Genomic DNA, 21,638 nt, shown 5'->3' on the forward strand with positions numbered 1-21,638 from the left:
GGCATGCGTATTCTCCCTCCAGGGGGGTCGTGGACCCCCAAGAGGGAGAATAGTTGTCGGTATGCTCAGTGTCGGGATTCCGGCGCAGGTATACTGAGCGCCGGGATCCCAACAGCCGGTATACTGAATACCACCCCTCCTTACGTGTATCCTCTTTATAGACAGCTTTGGCAGTGTGCGCATTTGATGGCACCTACCTACTGTTATTTTTTTGCATATTATACTGTATCATGTCAGGTGGCAGTGTTTGATGGGGAGGCCTAGAGCTGCAGCTCCATCCGCCCCATTATTAATCCGGCCCTGGGCACAGGTACTGTATGTGACTGATCAGCCAAAACTAGATTTGATTTTGCAGGGTAAGATGCATTAATTATAGGAAAGCATCTTGCGGTGCACCCCGTACCTATTCCTACCAGGGGATCAGTTTAGCATACTGGCATTGTGGATGCCGGCAGTCAGAATACTGACGCTGGAATCCTGACACTGGTCACAAGACCGACACTGGGATACTGACATTGATGACAATGATGGTGACGGAATCCTGACTGCCGGCATCCCAAGCGTATGCTGGGGGGAGGGGGGAGAGCTTAGGTTTAGGCAATAGGGGGAGGAAGCAGAGGGGGGTTAGACATGAAAAAGGAAGGGTTAAAGTTAGGTATTAAGGGGAGGGGTTTAGGGTTAGGGACTAAGCAGGGAGAGTTATGGTTAGGCTGCGAGAAGGCAGGGTTAGGATTGGAGGGGTAGAGGGGGAGGCTTAGAATATTTACTTACCAAGTGTCGTGTTCTGACCACTACCATCCCAAGCGCCGGGATTCCGATACCATTCCCCTACCAGGGCCAGAACAGGCCTTCTTATACTGACCACGCCCCCTAAACTGTGATGGAAGAGTGGCCTCGGGCTCTAGGCAGTGCATCCTAAGAATGCTCCGGCAACTCCACAGGCTGCAAGGTTCCTGCCCAGAGAATTCCGTGGATGCTCCAGGCAGCTTAGCAGCAGTAAATACCGCGTAACGTATGTAGAAGATAAAACATCAAATTTAATAGTCCAACTTTAAAATATTTTATATAACTCACAGAAAACAGCTAGAAGCATTAACTAAGTTACTTATACACACACATACGAACAAAAACACAATACAGATTCAGGGGTATATTCAATTGAAGTCGAAAGCTGCCGTCTGTCGAAAAGACGGCAGTTTTTGACTTTTTTAGGTCGGAAGGGGTTCCGGCTTATTCAATCAAACCCCAAATTTTTCGACAAGTCGAGGAAAAAAAGCACGTGGATCGGCAGAATAGCTGGCGATCCACGTCCTTGTGTCGAAAACGGGGCTGGCCCCCTTTTCGACCATCTCAATTCGACTTTAAAAAAAGTCAAAATGAGATGGGGAGAGCAGCGCCGGAGACTGGAGAGCCGAGGTGGGGACGGGGAATGCCGAGGCGGGGACAGGGAGAGCCGCGCCGAGGATGTGGTGAGCAGCACTGGAGGATGTCACAGCCGCCACTCACAGCAGCGTCCACCCGGCTCCAGCAAGAGAGACCTCGCTGTGATGCAGGGACTGGGAGAGGAGGGACGTGAAAGGCAGAGAGACGGGGGAGGGGGGGGAGACGGGGGAGAGCCGCGGGCAGACGGGGGAGAGCAGCGATATAGCCGCTGCTGTAGCGCTACTCTAACCTGTCTGCCCGCGGCTGTCCCCCCCTCCCCCCGCTCCGCCTCTCAATTGGACTTTAAAAGTCGAATTGAGATGTCATTGAATAGCCCAGGTCGGATCCATTCCGACAAATGAATGTCAGAATGGATCCGGCCCAGGCATTCAAGACAGCCTCACCTTAATTTGAGTGGTACTGTATGATTGACTGTACCATCTGATTGATATTTAGGCGGATTTTGCACGATTTGGTGGAGATACTGAAAGAAGAAAGAGGCTCTTCTGCTGTTAATGTTGCATGAATATATATGTCCTAATGGTTCAGTATTGCTCTACAGTATTCCTTGGAGGTCTCCCTTCCTGGGACTGACCAAGTATTATGAGTTGGTTTTAGTACTGCAGATAAGTACAGTACATGGGTAGTGATCATGAAAAAATGCAGAGCATATCTTACGTGCCATCGCACTACGCATAGTCTAGAACTGAGCGCACAGAAGTTTGGGCAACATCTGCACTGAACTGAGAAGGTGTAACAGGGCTGTAAAGGGGTATTCCTATACAATTGCGTTCTATGCAGCATTGGACGTAAGCGTAAATACGCCGGTATCAGACATTACATTTGCTGGCTGCTGCAAGTCTGCACTGATGATGATTGCAGGTATCATACCAAGGGGAATACGGTCATTAGGTCGACACCACTTAGGTCGACAGTCATTAGGTCGACCACTATTGGTCGACAGGGTCAATAGGTCGACATGGTCATTAGGTCGACATGTACTATGTCGACAGTTCAAAGGTCGACATGAGTTTTTCAAATTTTGTTTAAATTTTTGGACTTTTTCATACTTTACGATCCACATGGACTACAATTGGGAACGGTAACCTGTGCCGAGCGCAGCGGTAGCGGAGTAAGGCACCATGCCCGAAGCATGGCGAGCGTTCACTCGTCATGCGAGGGGACACGGTGCACTAATTGGGGTTCCCCGTCACTTTACGTAGAAAACGACACCAAAAAAAGTTAAAAAACTCATGTCAACCTTTTGACCTGTCAACCTAGTACATGTCGATCTAATGACCATGTCGACCTACTTTAATATTTACTCCAGATCAATTTTGAGTGTACATGTTTATTAAATTACATACAACAGTATTATTAATGTAAACCTTATATTCCAAATATTTAGCAATAAACAGAAAAAGCATCTGCAAAATTCACAGGAAACCCCATTAAGCTCTTTACCCTGAGTTCACTGTATTCATTGTCATTTTATACTTTTCACAGCCTAATATGCAGAGCCATAAATGGTGCCAGGTGCTCCCCGCAGCCTCACACTCTGGTGCCCAGTGTGCAAAAACTGGTGCCATGGGCTCCCCGCAGCCTCACACTCTAGTGCCCAGTGTGCCGAAACTGGTGCTAGGGGCTCCCCGCAGCCTCACACGTTGGTGCCCAGAGTGCCAAAACTGGTGCCGGGCGACCCGCAGCCTCACAATTTACTGCCCAGAGTGCCGAAACTGGTGCCAAGGATGAACCACGTAATCACATTCTAGTACCCAGTGTGCCAAAACTGGTGCCAGGGAAGACCCACAGCCGCACACTCTAGGGCCCATTGTGTCGAAACTGCTGCCGGGGCAACCTGCGGCCTCACACTCTAGTGCCCAGTGTGCCAAAACTGGTGCCGGGGCGATCCGCCACTTCACAATTTAGTGCTCAGTGTGCCGAAACTGGTGCCAGGGCCAACCCGCGGCCTCACAATCTAGTACCCATTTTGCCAAAAATGGTGCCAGGGGTGACCCACGGACTTACACTCTAGTGCCCAGTGTGCCAACACTGTTGCCAGGGGTCACCCGCGGCTTCACACTCTAGTGCCCAGTATGCCAAAACTGGTGCCAGGGGAGACCCGTGGCCTCACAATCTAGTGCCCAGTGTGCTGAAACTGGTGCCAGGGGTAACCCACGGCCTCACAATCTAGTGCCCAGTGTGCTGAAACAAGCAGGCGGAGGGTGAAACTGGTGCCAGGGGCAACCCGCAGTCTCACAATCTAGTGCCCAGTGTGCCAAAACTGGTGCCTGCAGCGACCCGCAGTTTTACAATCTAGTGCCCAGTGTTCCAAAACTGGTGCCAGGGGCAACCCGTGGCCTCACAATCTAGTGCCCAGTGTGCCGAAACTGGTACCAGGGGTAACCCGCAGAATCACAATCTAGTGGCCAGTGTGCCGAAACAAGCAGGCGGAGGCTGAAATTGGTGCCAGGGGTAACCAGCGGCTACACAATCTAGTGCCCAGTGAGCTGAAACTGGTGCCAGGGGTAACCCGCGGCCTCACAATTTAGAGGCCAGTGTGCTGAAACTGGCGCCAGGGACAAACCACGGCCTCACAATCTAGTGCCCAGTGTGCCAAAACTTGTGCCATGCGTGACCTGCGGCCTCACGTTTGTGCAGTCTCTGCACAGCTCAGGACTTACTCACCCGCTGCGATGATCCGGCCAGGAGTTGACGTCAGGAATCCTTCCTCCAAACGGCTGGGCACGCCTGCGTTTTTCCAGACACTCCCTAGAAATGGTCAGTTGGCACCCAGAAATGGCCTTTTCCTGTCAATCTTCTTGCAATCGCCGGTGCGATCGCTTTCTTTGCTAAATCTGTCGCTGTCCGGCGTTCTCCGTCGTCGGCGGCCGATGCGCCTGCACATTGCGGAGCACACGCATGTGCAGTTAAGACCCGATTGTACCATTGCAAATAAAGCTAGCGTGTGATCGGGTCTGAATGACCCCCATTGATCTGCCACATGAGCTAGATATACACTAATAGATATTAGAGATGAGCGCCTGAAATTTTTCGGGTTTTGTGTTTTGGTTTTGGGTTCGGTTCCGCGGCCGTGTTTTGGGTTCGAACGCGTTTTGGCAAAACCTCACCGGATTTTTTTTGTCGGATTCGGGTGTGTTTTGGATTCGGGTGTTTTTTTCAAAAAACACTAAAAAACAGCTTAAATCATAGAATTTGGGGGTCATTTTGATCCCAAAGTATTATTAACCTCAAAAACCATAATTTACACTCATTTTCAGTCTATTCTGAATACCTCACACCTCACAATATTATTTTTAGTCCTAAAATTTGCACCGAGGTCGCTGTGTGAGTAAGATAAGCGACCCTAGTGGCCGACACAAACACCGGGCCCATCTAGGAGTGGCACTGCAGTGTCACGCAGGATGTCCCTTCCAAAAAACCCTCCCCAAACAGCACATGACGCAAAGAAAAAAAGAGGCGCAATGAGGTAGCTGACTGTGTGAGTAAGATTAGCGACCCTAGTGGCCGACACAAACACCGGGCCCATCTAGGAGTGGCACTGCAGTGTCACGCAGGATGTCCCTTCCAAAAAACCCTCCCCAATCAGCACATGATGCAAAGAAAAAGAAAAGAAAAAAGAGGTGCAAGATGGAATTGTCCTTGGGCCCTCCCACCCACCCTTATGTTGTATAAACAAAACAGGACATGCACACTTTAACCAACCCATCATTTCAGTGACAGGGTCTGCCACACGACTGTGACTGATATGACGGGTTGGTTTGGACCCCCCCCAAAAAAGAAGCAATTAATCTCTCCTTGCACAAACTGGCTCTACAGAGGCAAGATGTCCACCTCATCTTCACCCTCCGATATATCACCGTGTACATCCCCCTCCTCACAGATTATCAATTCGTCCCCACTGGAATCCACCATCTCAGCTCCCTGTGTACTTTGTGGAGGCAATTGCTGCTGGTCAATGTCTCCGCGGAGGAATTGATTATAATTCATTTTAATGAACATCATCTTCTCCACATTTTCTGGATGTAACCTCGTACGCCGATTGCTGACAAGGTGAGCGGCGGCACTAAACACTCTTTCGGAGTACACACTTGTGGGAGGGCAACTTAGGTAGAATAAAGCCAGTTTGTGCAAGGGCCTCCAAATTGCCTCTTTTTCCTGCCAGTATAAGTACGGACTGTGTGACGTGCCTACTTGGATGCGGTCACTCATATAATCCTCCACCATTCTATCAATGTTGAGAGAATCATATGCAGTGACAGTAGACGACATGTCCGTAATCGTTGTCAGGTCCTTCAGTCCGGACCAGATGTCAGCATCAGCAGTCGCTCCAGACTGCCCTGCATCACCGCCAGCGGGTGGGCTCGGAATTCTGAGCCTTTTCCTCGCACCCCCAGTTGCGGGAGAATGTGAAGGAGGAGATGTTGACAGGTCGCGTTCCGCTTGACTTGACAATTTTGTCACCAGCAGGTCTTTGCACCCCAGCAGACTTGTGTCTGCCGGAAAGAGAGATCCAAGGTAGGCTTTAAATCTAGGATCGAGCACGGTGGCCAAAATGTAGTGCTCTGATTTCAACAGATTGACCACCCGTGAATCCTTGTTAAGCGAATTAAGGGCTGCATCCACAAGTCCCACATGCCTAGCGGAATCGCTCCCTTTTAGCTCCTTCTTCAATGCCTCCAGCTTCTTCTGCAAAAGCCTGATGAGGGGAATGACCTGACTCAGGCTGGCAGTGTCTGAACTGACTTCACGTGTGGCAAGTTCAAAGGGCATCAGAACCTTGCACAACGTTGAAATCATTCTCCACTGCACTTGAGACAGGTGCATTCCACCTCCTATATCGTGCTCAATTGTATAGGCTTGAATGGCCTTTTGCTGCTCCTCCAACCTCTGAAGCATATAGAGGGTTGAATTCCACCTCGTTACCACTTCTTGCTTCAGATGATGGCAGGGCAGGTTCAGTAGTTTTTGGTGGTGCTCCAGTCTTCTGTACGTGGTGCCTGTACGCCGAAAGTGTCCCGCAATTTTTCTGGCCACCGACAGCATCTCTTGCACGCCCCTGTCGTTTTTCAAAAAATTCTGCACCACCAAATTCAAGGTATGTGCAAAACATGGGACGTGCTGGAATTTGCCCATATTTAATGCACACACAATATTGCTGGCGTTGTCCGATGCCACAAATCCACAGGAGAGTCCAATTGGGGTAAGCCATTCCGCGATGATCTTCCTCAGTTGCCGTAAGAGGTTTTCAGCTGTGTGCGTATTCTGGAAACCGGTGATACAAAGCGTAGCCTGCCTAGGAAAGAGTTGGCGTTTGCGAGATGCTGCTACTGGTGCCGCCGCTGCTGTTCTTGCGGCGGGAGTCCATACATCTACCCAGTGGGCTGTCACAGTCATATAGTCCTGACCCTGCCCTGCTCCACTTGTCCACATGTCCGTGGTTAAGTGGACATTGGGTACAGCTGCATTTTTTAGGACACTGGTGACTCTTTTTCTGAGGTCTGTGTACATTTTCGGTATCGCCTGCCTAGAGAAATGGAACCTAGATGGTATTTGGTACCGGGGACACAGTACCTCCAACAAGTCTCTAGTTGGCTCTGCAGTAATGATGGATACCGGAACCACGTTTCTCACCACCCAGGATGCCAAGGCCTCAGTTATCCGCTTTGCAGTAGGATGACTGCTGTGATATTTCATCTTCCTCGCAAAGGACTGTTGAACAGTCAATTGCTTACTGGAAGTAGTACAAGTGGGCTTACGACTTCCCCTCTGGGATGACCATCGACTCCCAGCGGCAACAACAGCAGCGCCAGCAGCAGTAGGCGTTACACGCAAGGATGCATCGGAGGAATCCCAGGCAGGAGAGGACTCGTCAGAATTGCCAGTGACATGGCCTGCAGGACTATTGGCATTCCTGGGGAAGGAGGAAATTGACACTGAGGGAGTTGGTGGGGTGGTTTGCGTGAGCTTGGTTACAAGAGGAAGGGATTTACTGGTCAGTGGACTGCTTCCGCTGTCACCCAAAGTTTTTGAACTTGTCACTGACTTATTATGAATGCGCTGCAGGTGACGTATAAGGGAGGATGTTCCGAGGTGGTTAACGTCCTTACCCCTACTTATTACAGCTTGACAAAGGGAACACACGGCTTGACACCTGTTGTCCGCATTTCTGGTGAAATACCTCCACACCGAAGAGCTGATTTTTTTGGTATTTTCACCTGGCATGTCAACGGCCATATTCCTCCCACGGACAACAGGTGTCTCCCCGGGTGCCTGACTTAAACAAACCACCTCACCATCAGAATCCTCCTGGTCAATTTCCTCCCCAGCGCCAGCAACACCCATATCCTCCTCATCCTGGTGTACTTCAACACTGACATCTTCAATCTGACTATCAGGAACTGGACTGCGGGTGCTCCTTCCAGCACTTCCAGGGGGCGTGCAAATGGTGGAAGGCGCATGCTCTTCACGTCCAGTGTTGGGAAGGTCAGGCATCGCAACCGACACAATTGGACTCTCCTTGTGGATTTGGGATTTCGAAGAATGCACAGTTCTTTGCTGTGCTGCTTTTGCCAGCTTGAGTCTTTTCATTTTTCTAGCGAGAGGCTGAGTGCTTCCATCCTCATGTGAAGCTGAACCACTAGCCATGAACATAGGCCAGGGCCTCAGCCGTTCCTTGCCACTCCGTGTGGTAAATGGCATATTGGCAAGTTTACGCTTCTCCTCCGACAATTTTATTTTAGGTTTTGGAGTCCTTTTTTTTCTGATATTTGGTGTTTTGGATTTGACATGCTCTGTACTATGACATTGGGCATCGGCCTTGGCAGACGACGTTGCTGGCATTTCATCGTCTCGGCCATGACTAGTGGCAGCAGCTTCAGCACGAGGTGGAAGTGGATCTTGATCTTTCCCTAATTTTGGAACCTCAACATTTTTGTTCTCCATATTTTAATAGGCACAACTAAAAGGCACCTCAGGTAAACAATGGAGATGGATACTAGTATACAATTATGGACTGCCTGCCGACTGCAGACACAGAGGTAGCCACAGCCGTGAACTACCGTACTGTACTGTGTCTGCAGCTAATATAGACTGGTTGATAAAGAGAAGATGTCTATGTAACTATGTATGTATAAAGAAGACTGAAAAAAATCCACGGTTAGGTGGTATACAATTATGGACGGACTGCCTGCCGAGTGCAGACACAGAGGTAGCCACAGCCGTGAACTACCGTACTGTACTGTGTCTGCAGCTAATATAGACTGGTTGATAAAGAGAAGATGTCTATGTAACTATGTATGTATAAAGAAGAATGAAAAAAAAACACGGTTAGGTGGTATACAATTATGGACGGACTGCCTGCCGAGTGCAGACACAGAGGTAGCCACAGCCGTGAACTACCGTACTGTACTGTGTCTGCAGCTAATATAGACTGGTTGATAAAGAGAAGATGTCTATGTAACTATGTATGTATAAAGAAGAATGAAAAAAATCCACGGTTAGGTGGTATTACAATTATGGACGGACTGCCTGCCGAGTGCAGAGACACAGAGGTAGCCACAGCCGTGAACTACCGTACTGTGTCTGCTGCGACTGGATGATAAATGATATAAAAAATATATATATATCACTACTGCAGCCGGACAGGTATATATTATATATTATATAATGACGGACCTGCTGGACACTGTCTGTCAGCAGAATGAGTTTTATTTTTATAGAATAAAAAAAAAAAAACACACAAGTGAAGTCACACGACGAGTGTTTAACTTTTTCAGGCAATCACAATATAAGTATACTACTAACTATACTGGTGGTCAGTGTGGTCAGGTCACTGGTCAGTCACATTGGCAGTGGCACTCCTGCAGCAAAAGTGTGCACTGTTTAATTTTAATATAATATGTACTCCTGGCTCCTGCTATAACCTATAACTGGCACTGCAGTAGTGCTCCCCAGTCTCCCCCACAATTATAAGCTGTGTGAGCTGAGCAGTCAGACAGATATATATAATATTATATATAGATAATAGATGATGCAGCACACTGGCCTGAGCCTGAGCAGTGCACACAGATATGGTATGTGACTGACTGAGTCACTGTGTGTATCGCTTTTTTCAGGCAGAGAACGGATATATTAAATAAACTGCACTGTGTGTCTGGTGGTCACTCACTATATAATATATTATGTACTCCTGGCTCCTGCTATAACCTATAACTGGCACTGCAGTAGTGCTCCCCAGTCTCCCCCACAATTATAAGCTGTGTGAGCTGAGCAGTCAGACAGATATATATAATATTATATATAGATAACATAATAGATGATGCAGCACACTGGCCTGAGCCTGAGCAGTGCACACAGATATGGTATGTGACTGACTGAGTCACTGTGTGTATCGCTTTTTTCAGGCAGAGAACGGATATATTAAATAAACTGCACTGTGTGTCTGGTGGTCACTCACTATATAATATATTATGTACTCCTGGCTCCTGCTATAACCTATAACTGGCACTGCAGTAGTGCTCCCCAGTCTCCCCCACAATTATAAGCTGTGTGAGCTGAGCAGTCAGACAGATATATATAATATTATATATAGATAATAGATGATGCAGCACACTGGCCTGAGCCTGAGCAGTGCACACAGATATGGTATGTGACTGACTGAGTCACTGTGTGTATCGCTTTTTTCAGGCAGAGAACGGATATATTAAATAAACTGCACTGTGTGTCTGGTGGTCACTCACTATATAATATATTATGTACTCCTGGCTCCTGCTATAACCTATAACTGGCACTGCAGTAGTGCTCCCCAGTCTCCCCCACAATTATAAGCTGTGTGAGCTGAGCAGTCAGACAGATATATATAATATTATATATAGATAATAGATGATGCAGCACACTGGCCTGAGCCTGAGCAGTGCACACAGATATGGTATGTGACTGACTGAGTCACTGTGTGTATCGCTTTTTTCAGGCAGAGAACGGATATATTAAATAAACTGCACTGTGTGTCTGGTGGTCACTCACTATATAATATATTATGTACTCCTGGCTCCTGCTATAACCTATAACTGGCACTGCAGTAGTGCTCCCCAGTCTCCCCCACAATTATAAGCTGTGTGAGCTCAGCAGTCAGACAGATATATATAATATTATATATAGATAATAGATGATGCAGCACACTGGCCTGAGCCTGAGCAGTGCACACAGATATGGTATGTGACTGACTGAGTCACTGTGTGTATCGCTTTTTTCAGGCAGAGAACGGATATATTAAATAAACTGCACTGTGTGTCTGGTGGTCACTCACTATATAATATATTATGTACTCCTGGCTCCTGCTATAACCTATAACTGGCACTGCAGTAGTGCTCCCCAGTCTCCCCCACAATTATAAGCTGTGTGAGCTGAGCAGTCAGACAGATATATATAATATTATATATAGATAATAGATGATGCAGCACACTGGCCTGAGCCTGAGCAGTGCACACAGATATGGTATGTGACTGACTGAGTCACTGTGTGTATCGCTTTTTTCAGGCAGAGAACGGATATATTAAATAAACTGCACTGTGTGTCTGGTGGTCACTCACTATATAATATATTATGTACTCCGGGCTCCTGCTATAACCTATAACTGGCACTGCAGTAGTGCTCCCCAGTCTCCCCCACAATTATAAGCTGTGTGAGCTGAGCAGTCAGACAGATATATATAATATTATATATAGATAATAGATGATGCAGCACACTGGCCTGAGCCTGAGCAGTGCACACAGATATGGTATGTGACTGAGTCACTGTGTGCTGTGTATCGCTTTTTTCAGGCAGAGAACGGATTATAAAGTAAACTGCACTGTCCTCACTAGTAAACTCTCTCCACTCAGTCTCTACACTTCTACAGTAACAGTACTCCTCCTAGTCAGCTCCAGTAAATCTCTCTCAGTCTCTTATAATCTAAATGGAGAGGACGCCAGCCACGTCCTCTCCCTATCAATCTCAATGCACGTGTGAAAATGGCGGCGACGCGCGGCTCCTTATATAGAATCCGAGTCTCGCGATAGAATCCGAGCCTCGCGAGAATCCGACAGCGTCATGATGACGTTCGGGCGCGCTCGGGTTAACCGAGCAAGGCGGGAAGATCCGAGTCGCTCGGACCCGTGAAAAAAAACATGAAGTTCTGGCGGGTTCGGATTCAGAGAAACCGAACCCGCTCATCTCTAATAGATATAGGATCAAAGTTGCTTTTAAGGAAGTGACATCCTTCTGCATTGTTTGTACCCCACATAAGTGTGAGGAGCTGCATTTGGGTGAGACACTTCTCTGCAGCAGTTGTTAATTTTATTCCCTATAATAGTGCCCTAGTTCATTTTGTGAACCATAGTAGAGCCTTATTTAATGTTGTGTCTAGGGAGGCCAATCCCGGGCCATTTTTTCAATCCCGATACCAATATCCCAGGGATTGGCATTTCCCTGTGTGGCCTCCCCCCTCGTCCCACCCCGCACACATAATTCACCATACACCGGGGGCAAGCGGGTGGGAAACATCAGCTGCTCTCTCCCGGCGCTTCCCAGCGGCGTGTGATGGCGCAGCGTGACCTCTCACGCTGCACTGTGGAGCTGGGAGGAGGAAGCCGGGCAGCGTCTGAGCATCCTGAGCACGCTCAACGCCGATCCCTCAATCCTCGGGATTGGAGCTTCCAATCCCAGGATTGAATCCCGGCCGTTTTTGGGCCTAAATCCTGGGATCCCACTGATCCCGGGATTGGCCTCCCTAGTTATGCCCCATAGTAGTGCTCTAGTTTCTTTTATAAATTGCAGTAGTGCTTAAGATCACCCTATGTCACATTTCAGAGCTGCCAGTACACATTATGCCGCACAGTACCCCCAATTCACATTATGATATATAGTGCTCCCCGTTTATATTGTGCTTCCATTGCCCCGGGTTCATATTATAAAACATTAAAATGCCCTCCAGCTCATTTTATACCACACTACAATGAGCAGGTCCAGGGACATACCTAGATATATTGCAGGTTCCAAGGAAAAAATTTGAAAGGACTCCTACGTACCACCCAATGGTGAAAAATGTATATAACATATGTAACTATGACAGGGATGGTGGACCCCTCTCAGCTCTGGGCCCCATAGTAGCTGCACTACCTGCACCTATAGTGGGTGGTATTCATGTGACCGCCGGTCAGCTGACCGACAGTCACATGACCTCCTCCATGAGCCCGACGGCTCACTATCCCGATGGTCGGCATGCCGACCAACAGGGACTATTTCCACTCGTGGGTGTCCACGACACCCGTAGAGTGGGAATAGAACCCGTGGCGACCGCAGGTCGCCACCGAGCCCGCAGCGTGGCGAGCGCAGCGAGCCCGCAAGGGGCTTGCTGCACTCGCCCCTCCCCGCTGGGATCCCGGCGTCGGTATGCTGCCGGGATCCCGGCGTCGGTAAGGTGACCGGCGGTCAGGAGACCGCCGGTCACCAGTACTACACCCCCTATGGTAGCTACACCCTTGCCTTGTAATAACATTTATTACTGAAAGCAAATATAATGACATGACAAGTTTGCTGTAATTGCTTTATATGGGAAATGCATACTATTACCCAAAGCCATTAGGGCAGGCAGGCTTAATGATTTCTTTTAATGAAAAATAAGGTAATAGACGGGAAAAAGGTGTTTGCATGTCTTTTATTTAAATATAATTCTACAAAATATGTATAATATTCTTACATAATAGACAAATAATCAGCCAGGAATATTTTTGTCTATTACTTCATCTGTGACAAATCATAATGTGAGTATTTTTGCATTTACATTCCCCTTAGGGGGTTACTGCAGTGATTCTGCTGAATCTGCTGTTCTGTAGGGATTTGTTTTGCTAGACTCGATATAATTCATATTTTCTGACAAAGAGCACCTCATCTCAGTAAATTACTTTTCTGACCTATAGCAGTTTCCCTGTGGGAGAAATTCAGCTAATGAATGGATTAATGCAATCACTGACACAGAAATTTTATCTGAACACTTACTGGAAACAAGACTTTCAGCCATGTATCAAACGTTATACTGAACCTCATATTACAATCTCTCTAAATTATAGCTGTGTCTCCAGTTTGCCTAGGGCGGTGAAGAAGTGGCTATATGCTCATCATTGTTTCATTTATTTTTTTGTATGTATTAATAATTTATTACTCATGTAATAAAAACATTTACAATGGTACAATTAGGGCTGGTTTACTTAAAATGACTTAGTGACTGCAGCTGTTGGGCAGCTTGTAATTTTTAACCTAGTGGTGGGCAACAGGCGGCTGTGGGATACGTATTCACTACATGCAAAAGCAGCCAGTGTTTTCCCTGTATGCAAAAAAATCAATTAATTTCCACTGGGATCAGATTGAGATCCTGGCGCATGGAATCCCGGCGCTCACAATACCGACGACGGGATCCCGATGTGGAAGAAGCCAACAGGAGTGAGTAAGGGGTGTTTTCTCCTCTCCCCAACCCCTAACCCTCCATACCTGCAGACTAACCCTAACCTCCCCCCTTGGTGCCTAACCCTAACCACCCCCCGAAAGGTGCCTAAACCTAACCCCCTCCCCCCACAGCCTTACCCTAACCCCTCCAAGGGGGGTGCCTAACACTAACCCTCCTTCCCCGCTGCCTAGCTCTAACCCCTGGGACACAGCCTAACTCTATCCCTCCCCCCCGCAGCTTAAACCTAACCTCCCTCCTACGGGTTACCTATGGTGCGCTGCGGTCTATCTGCGTTCGGGATCCCGCCTGTCAGTATTTGGGGCAGGGATGGTACACCCATTCTGGATGCCGGTGTCAGCATTCAGAATAGGGTCGGTATTCCGACTGCTGGGATGCCGACAGCTGGGATCCTGACTGCTTCCCCTTGCATTGTATCACGGTTTCTTCCAGGAGCAAATTACAGCCTGGCAAGCTTTCACCTGCAGTTCCTTAGCTCCTGCTCAGATCTCACAGACTCTCAACTTTGTTAAATGAAGCAGAGAACTAAGGGGCCCATACATTAGGGATGTATTGGGGCAATTCCTCGTTCTCCCGATGCCTGAGTCAGGGGACTGGGGAAATCCAACATGTTAGAAATTCTTGATTTGCCGATTCCAGCTGAAAAATGAAAAAAGAGCTGGGGAATTTTAACATGCTGTTTTTGCTGATTCCCCAACGGAATGCCAGTCATCCATGTCCACTGATCGGTGGATAAGATTGATGATCAAGTTGGTAGAAGAGGAAATTGCGGGTCAGCTGTAAAAGTCTGGACGAGTGTTCTGCATTATGGGGGTGATTCCGAGTTCGCTCGCTAGCTGCTTTTAGTAGCATTGCACACGCTAAGCCGCAGCCCTCTGGGAGTGTATCTTAGGTTAGCAGAATAGCGAATGTAAGATTAGCAGAATTGCGAATAGAAATTTCTTAGCAGTTTCTGAGTAGCTCGAGACTTACTCACAAATAGCGATCAGTTCAGTCAGTTTCGTTCCTGGTTTGACGTCACAAACACACCCAGCGTTTGGCCAGACACTCCCCCGTTTCTCCAGACACTCCCGCGTTTTTCCCTGAAACGCCTGCGTTTTTCCGCACACTCCCAGAAAACGGCCAGTTTCCGCCCAGAAACACCCACTACCTGTCAATCACACTACGATCACTTCAACAATGAAAAATCTTCGTTCGGGCGTGAGTAAATCTACTAAGTTTTGTGTTAAACTACTAACCGTATGCGCACTGCGAACCATACGCATGCGCATTTTTGCCTTAATCGCTCCGTTGCAAAAATCGGCAACAAGCGAACACCTCGGAATGACCCCTTATGTCACCTTCTCTGCACACTTCAGGGAGGTCATGCTGCAATATACTGTAGATCAGGAGGAGAAGGAGGTGCATTGTGCTTTCCTACCTTCATATGGGGGATCCAATAATCACAACTTATCCCAAGATTGAAACATGCTAAATTGTGTCAGAATAAACCACATTCCCTATCCGTTCAAGCTTCATGCCTTTTGAGGTCTGGGATTGGGGATTTATGAGTAAAGTATTTAAAAGTGGAAAGGTATGAGAGGCATGTGTAGCATATCTACTGGGCATGTGGTAGGTCTGATAGACATGTGAAGGGTATGTGGGGAGGACTGATGGGCATATGTATAGTTTGTGTTGGTCTGGTGGGTATGTAAGGTCTTCTGGTGAGGTCTGATGGACATGCAAGTTTCAATTAGTAAGGTCTGAGTAACGTAAGACATGTGGGTAGGTCTAAGGGGCATGTGGGTAGGTCTCAGTGGTATAAGAGCTATGTGAGAATATCCAAGTGGCACGTGAGGGTTATTTTGTGGCAAGTGGGTATCTGAATGCATGTGATGGCATTTTGTAGCAAGTGGGAGGTTTGAGAGCTTGTGGACCATTTTCTAGCATGTTACAACTCCACTCCTGACTTCCTATAGACACTAACTGCTGTCCCTTCTACCCTGCTAGATTATTGTGCCTCTGCAAGGTAATTTAGTTGCTGCTGTTCCTGCTGCATTCTAGAAATGCACCATTACTTGCTAGACTGTCTGTACTGAATGGCCTATCTGGATAATGAACCTAGGGCTAGAGCTACAGTAATATCCATCAGTTTTTCAAAGCCGATGATGAGAGGCTTTGACTGATAGCTTTAAAGAGGCATTATAAATGATTCCAAGTTAGGAGCATATACACAAAGAAGAAGGTGCACTTTGACAAAACCATGTTGCAGATTTAAATGCGCAGAGAGGGGGGTCGTGGCTTGGATGGCAATCATGGAGGATGTGTAGGGAAGGAGCTCCTGCACTTATAGCCCTTTATTGTGCTCTTATCCCCTTCCTCAAGTCTCCTTATACGTATATTTATCCTTCTCCAGGACTGACAACCTTTCCTGTAGTTTTGTGGTGCAGGTTGCGGAGCCGGGGAACGGAGCCACTGTTTTCGTGGGTTGTGGCCTGCACCTCACTGTGGAGCCGGGACCTAAATTTCAGGCTCTAGCTGGAAAGCGGGAGGAGTTGGCACTGGGTGCACCCCCGAGTGCGCTGAGGAACTTACGCTGCTCAGATCCTGATCACCGGAGAGTACCTCCGGCCCTCGTCCATGCTGTGACGCCTCTGGAGCTCCTGAGCGGGAACCACCAGAAGTTTCTGTGCGGCAGTGCGGAGGCCGTTTTAGCAGGGGTGAGCTATAGTGGGGGACTGCCTGATCTGGTCTCCCGTGTCCCATACAGCAGTGCCGGCTCATGGGGGATGTTATGGGAGACTGGGGAGGCGTCATATTAACTGGAGCACCACAGTGTTCTGCTGCAGAGGAGTTGCACTCCATTAGTGTTGCCTGCAAGTTTCAACTGGTGTCACATCTGCAGGCTCTATATTATAGTTTGTGTCCTGCTAGCCACAAGAATCACTGTGGAGATAATTCTACACTTCACATCTGGACTATTTTATTATACTTCACTACATGCTACATTGCTCTTCCTAAGGATTCCTAGGCACAGGATAGTCCTTGAGCTCCACCTAGTGTCCTGCACAGTTATTTTAATAGAATCCTCCAGGTTGCATATAAGAAGGTGTTTGTGTGCAAAGCAAACATGCCTTAACTATTGTTACAAAACTAGCCATCACCCAGTTCTCCTACGGAATGATATAACACGCCATAGTTCACGTGGAACCCTCCTCTATTGATATAGTACACGTCTTTTTTTTCTGCTGCAATATTTTTACTTGACAGGACACATTACGCCTCCCAAACGATATAAGGTGTCTAAAGCGGTTTCGCAGGTGGCATTTTTTAAACCATCTCCTCATGCTACTAAGACCAAAGAAACAGGTATTTCCGTCACTAAGAAAGATATTTCTGCGAATTCGCCTAAACTGGTTGCCCCAACCCCAAATGTTGTCAGTGCCCATGCTGCCTCCATCGAAGACAGCGACTCGCTTACAGTGGGCACTATGAAATATCTCACAGTTTAAGGAGGAAGTGGCGGCAGACTTTCAGGTCACCATGAAAGAGTGCCAGAGGTCTATTGACGAGCTTGGTGGCCGTACTGACCATTTAGAAATAAAAATGGGAGAAGTTGTAAGGTTTGATCACATCTCATGAGGTACTACAAGCTGAAGTCATCTCTCTCAGAGACAAGATCTCCGATTTAGAGGACAGAACGAGATGTCACAATATAATACTGTGTGGTGTTCCAGAGTCTGTCTCTAACAGTGCATTAAACTATTTCACTGTTGACCTCTTTAAACAACTCCTCTCTTCAACTAGACCCATGGACTTCCTGACAGACCATATCCATAGGATCCCCAAGGCTAGAAACGCACCGGATGGGGTTCCTCAAGACGTTCTTATGAGGATGCATGCACTACTTCCATGTGAAAGAGGCAATCTTAAAAGCTGCTAGCCCCTCGGAAGATATATAGGAGATTCTTGGCTCACTTCAAGTTTTTCGGAGACTTATCTCAAGCGACATTGGTAAAAGGCGCTCCCTTTACCCCATCACTTCTGTGCTACGTAAAGAGAACATTCCTTATAGGTGGGGTTTCCCTACGAAACTACGAATTTCCAGTGAAGGTTCCACAGTGGTGATAACAAATGTGGAGGAAGGTAAAAGGCTTCTCTCAAAATGGAACTCTGCAGGTTCTCCTTCGAATTCTTCTCCTGACTGTGGTCTTCAGCAGGACTGGACTACGGCGTGCGCAAATGCTTAAGAATTTTTCTCTTACGTCCTAGAGGATGCTGGGGTCCATATTAGTACCATGGGGTATTGACGGGTCCACCAGGAGCCATTGGCACTTTAAGAGTTTAATAGTGTGGGTTGGCTCCTCCCTCTATGCCCCTCCTACCAGACTCAGTTTAGAAAATGTGCCGGGAGGAGCCGGTCACAGCTAGGGGAGCTCTACAGAGTTCTCTTAGAAAAATTTTTTTTCTTTCTTTTCAGAGTTTGTTATTTTACAGGGAGGCTGCTGGCGACTGCCTCCTTGCAGCGAGGGACTGAGGGGGGGGGGGGAGCAGTGTCCGCCCTGCGGGGTCTTGAGACACTGCCCCCGCTGACTGGACATTGAGCTTCAGAGGGGTCCGATCGCACCCCGCCACAGGGGAACGGCAGCCAGCCGCCACCCCCTCAGGGAGCTGAAGAGTGGCGAGTGAGTCACTGTCCCCCCTTGCAAGCGGGGGGACAGTGTGAAGAGGGCGGCTAGAGGGTAGGAGCGCCGTCTTGACCGCGCCCCTGGAAGGCTCAGCGGTACTGTGGTGCAGCGCTGGGAGGGGCGCCCTGGGCCAGCTCCGGACCCTACACTGACCTCACCAAGCCTGTCGGGGTCTGCGGATCCAGGCCAGCACCAAATCCTCCGGCCAGTATAATCTTTCAAAGAGCGGGAAGACAGTGACATGGAGGGGGCGGAGCTTCTCCTCAGAGCGGACCCAGCAGCGTTCAGCGCCATTTTCCTGCCTGCAGCTCACTGCCATCGGATACACAGGTCCCTCCAGAATGACTCCAGCTATCTGTATGGTAGCAGGGGGTTGTAGAAGGGAGGGGAGGCTGTGTCACATAGACTATGTCACCTATTAAGGGACACAGTCAGCGCGGGTTTAGGGTCTCCCTATACTCTAGCGCTATGTGTGGTTTGGCTCCAATCTCTGTGTCTCCATTCTTGGGGGGGAAACTCTGTCTGCCCAGTACCCTGTGTGTTTGGTGGGTGTGTGACAACATGTCTGGGGACACTGTTTCATATGCTGCAGAGGATTTGTCTTCCCAGGAAGACTCCATTCCATGTAATCAAGATTGCACTGTTTTAGCGCAGATCCCAGCTAGAGAGCCAGAATGGTTAGTCTCTCTGAGGGGGACTATTTCTCAGATTTCTGATAGAGTTGCTAAGACTGAGCATGCCACTCAGGTCCTCCAGTCCTCTATGGTTGTATGGTCTGATACTGCCTCCTCGGGGTCCCCTGCGGTACATTCTCACAAACATGCACTTGCAATTATGCAGGATGACACGGACACCGACTCTGACGCTGCAGACGGTGACGGGGATGTGTTGAGGGAGTCAGTATCTCTTGCCAAGGGGGTGCAGTTGATGATTGAGGCTGTTAGGGATGTTTTACACATTTCGGACACAGCTCCAAAACAGGTGGAGGAGGCCTTCTTTACAGATAATAAGAAGTCTCCCCTCACCTTCCCGGCATCCAAAGAATTAAATGCTATCTTTGAAAAGACATGGGAAACTCCGGTAAAGAAATTTCAGATTCCCAAGAGAGTCTTGGTTGCTTTTCCATTCCCAGAGGAAGATAGGAAGAGATGGGAGTCCCCACCGATAGTCAACGCCTCTGTCTCCAGGCTGTCCAAACAAGTGGTGTTACCGGTCCCGGGATCTACAGCGCTAAAGGATCCGGCAGATCGCAAGGTGGATGCTACGCTGAAATCCATTTACACGGCTTCAGGGGCTATATTGCAGCCTACTATAGCCTGTGCTTGGATTGCTAAAGCTATTGCCAGGTGGTCAATCACTCTGCAGGAGGAATCGACTACGCTGGATAAAGGTGACGTTGATTTATTTTTACGTAATATTCAGGAATCTGCAGGGTTCCTGGTGGATTCCATGAAGGACCTGGGTTCCATGGCTGCGGGAATCTCCTCCATGTCCGTCTCGGCTCGCAGGGGTCTCTGGCTGCGCAACTGGTCTACGGACGCGGAATCCAGGAAGTGTGTGGAGGGCCTACCATACAAAGGTCAGGCTCTCTTTGGGGAGGCGCTGGATGCGTGGATTGCTACGGCTACCGCGGGTAAGTCTCCTTTTCTACCCTCAGCTGCACCAGCTACGAAGAAGCCTTTTTCATCAACCACGTCACAGTCCTTTCAGCCCGTGAGGCCTAGAAAGAATAAGCTTTCGAACACCTTCTTCAGAGGTGGTCGTGCCAAAGGAAAGAAACCTAGGCCTGGAGGAGGGTCAGGTGGGGGCAAGACTCCGGCAGTTCAGCCACGTCTGGGTGTTGTCGGATCTGGACCCTGGGTCCTGGATATAGTGTCCAGAGGGTACAGACGGGAGTTTCAAGATCCCCCGCCTCACCGTTTCTTCAAGTCAGGCTTGCCAGCCCTGCTGGCAGACAGGACAATTCTTCTGGAAGCCATCAGAAAATTGCTGGTGTCAGAGGTCATTGTTCCGGTCCCACTTCAGCAGTGGAACAAGGGTTATTATTCGAACCTTTTTGTGGTACCAAAACCGGATGGTTCGGTACGGCCTATTCTAAACTTAAAGTCTTTGAACCCTTATCTCAGGGAGTTCAAATTCAAGATGGAGTCTCTGAGAGCTGTCTTCTCAGGACTGACGGAGGGGGAGTTCCTGGTGTCTCTGGACATCAAGGATGCTTACCTCCACATTCCCATTTGGGCACCGCATCAAGCATATCTCAGGTTTGCGCTGTTGGACGATCACTATCAGTTCCAGGCGCTGCTGTTTGGCCTCTCCACAGCACCGAGGATCTTCACCAAGGTGATGGCGGAGATGATGGTTCTCCTCCGCAAACAGGAGGTGAACATAATTCCATATCTGGACGATCTCCTGATCAAGGCGTCGTCCAGGGAGAGGTTGTTGCGGTTCATCGCGCTCGCGACGCAGCTGCTCAGGAAGCACGGTTGGATCCTGAACCTTCCAAATTCTCATCTGGAGCCGATAAGGCGGCTGTCTTTCCTGGGAATGATCCTCGACATGGAAGTGCAGAGGGTATTTCTCCCGGTGGAGAAAGCGTTGGTGATTCAAACAATGGTCCAGTATGTCCTAAAGCCTACTCGGGTATTGGTTCATCAATGCATATGCCTTCTGGGGAAGATGGTTGCCGCCTACGAGGCTCTGCAGTACATCAGGTTTCATGCTTGACCTTTTCAGCTGGACCTCTTGGACCAGTGGTCGGGCTCTCACCTACACATGCACAAGAGGATACGCCTGTCTCCGAAAGCCAGGATTTCACTCCTCTGGTGGCTGCAACCTCCGCACCTTCTGGAAGGGCGAAGGTTCAGAATTCAAGACTGGATCCTTTTAACCACAGATGCAAGTCTAAGAGGTTGGGGAGCAGTCGCTCTAGGGGAAACCTTTCAGGGACGATGGTCAGATATAGAATCACTACTCTCAATAAACATCCTGGAACTCAGGGCCATGTAGAATGCCCTTCTGCAAGCAGCACA

This window comes from Pseudophryne corroboree, chromosome 2, assembly GCF_028390025.1.
Source record: "Pseudophryne corroboree isolate aPseCor3 chromosome 2, aPseCor3.hap2, whole genome shotgun sequence".
Lineage (NCBI taxonomy): Eukaryota > Metazoa > Chordata > Amphibia > Anura > Myobatrachidae > Pseudophryne > Pseudophryne corroboree.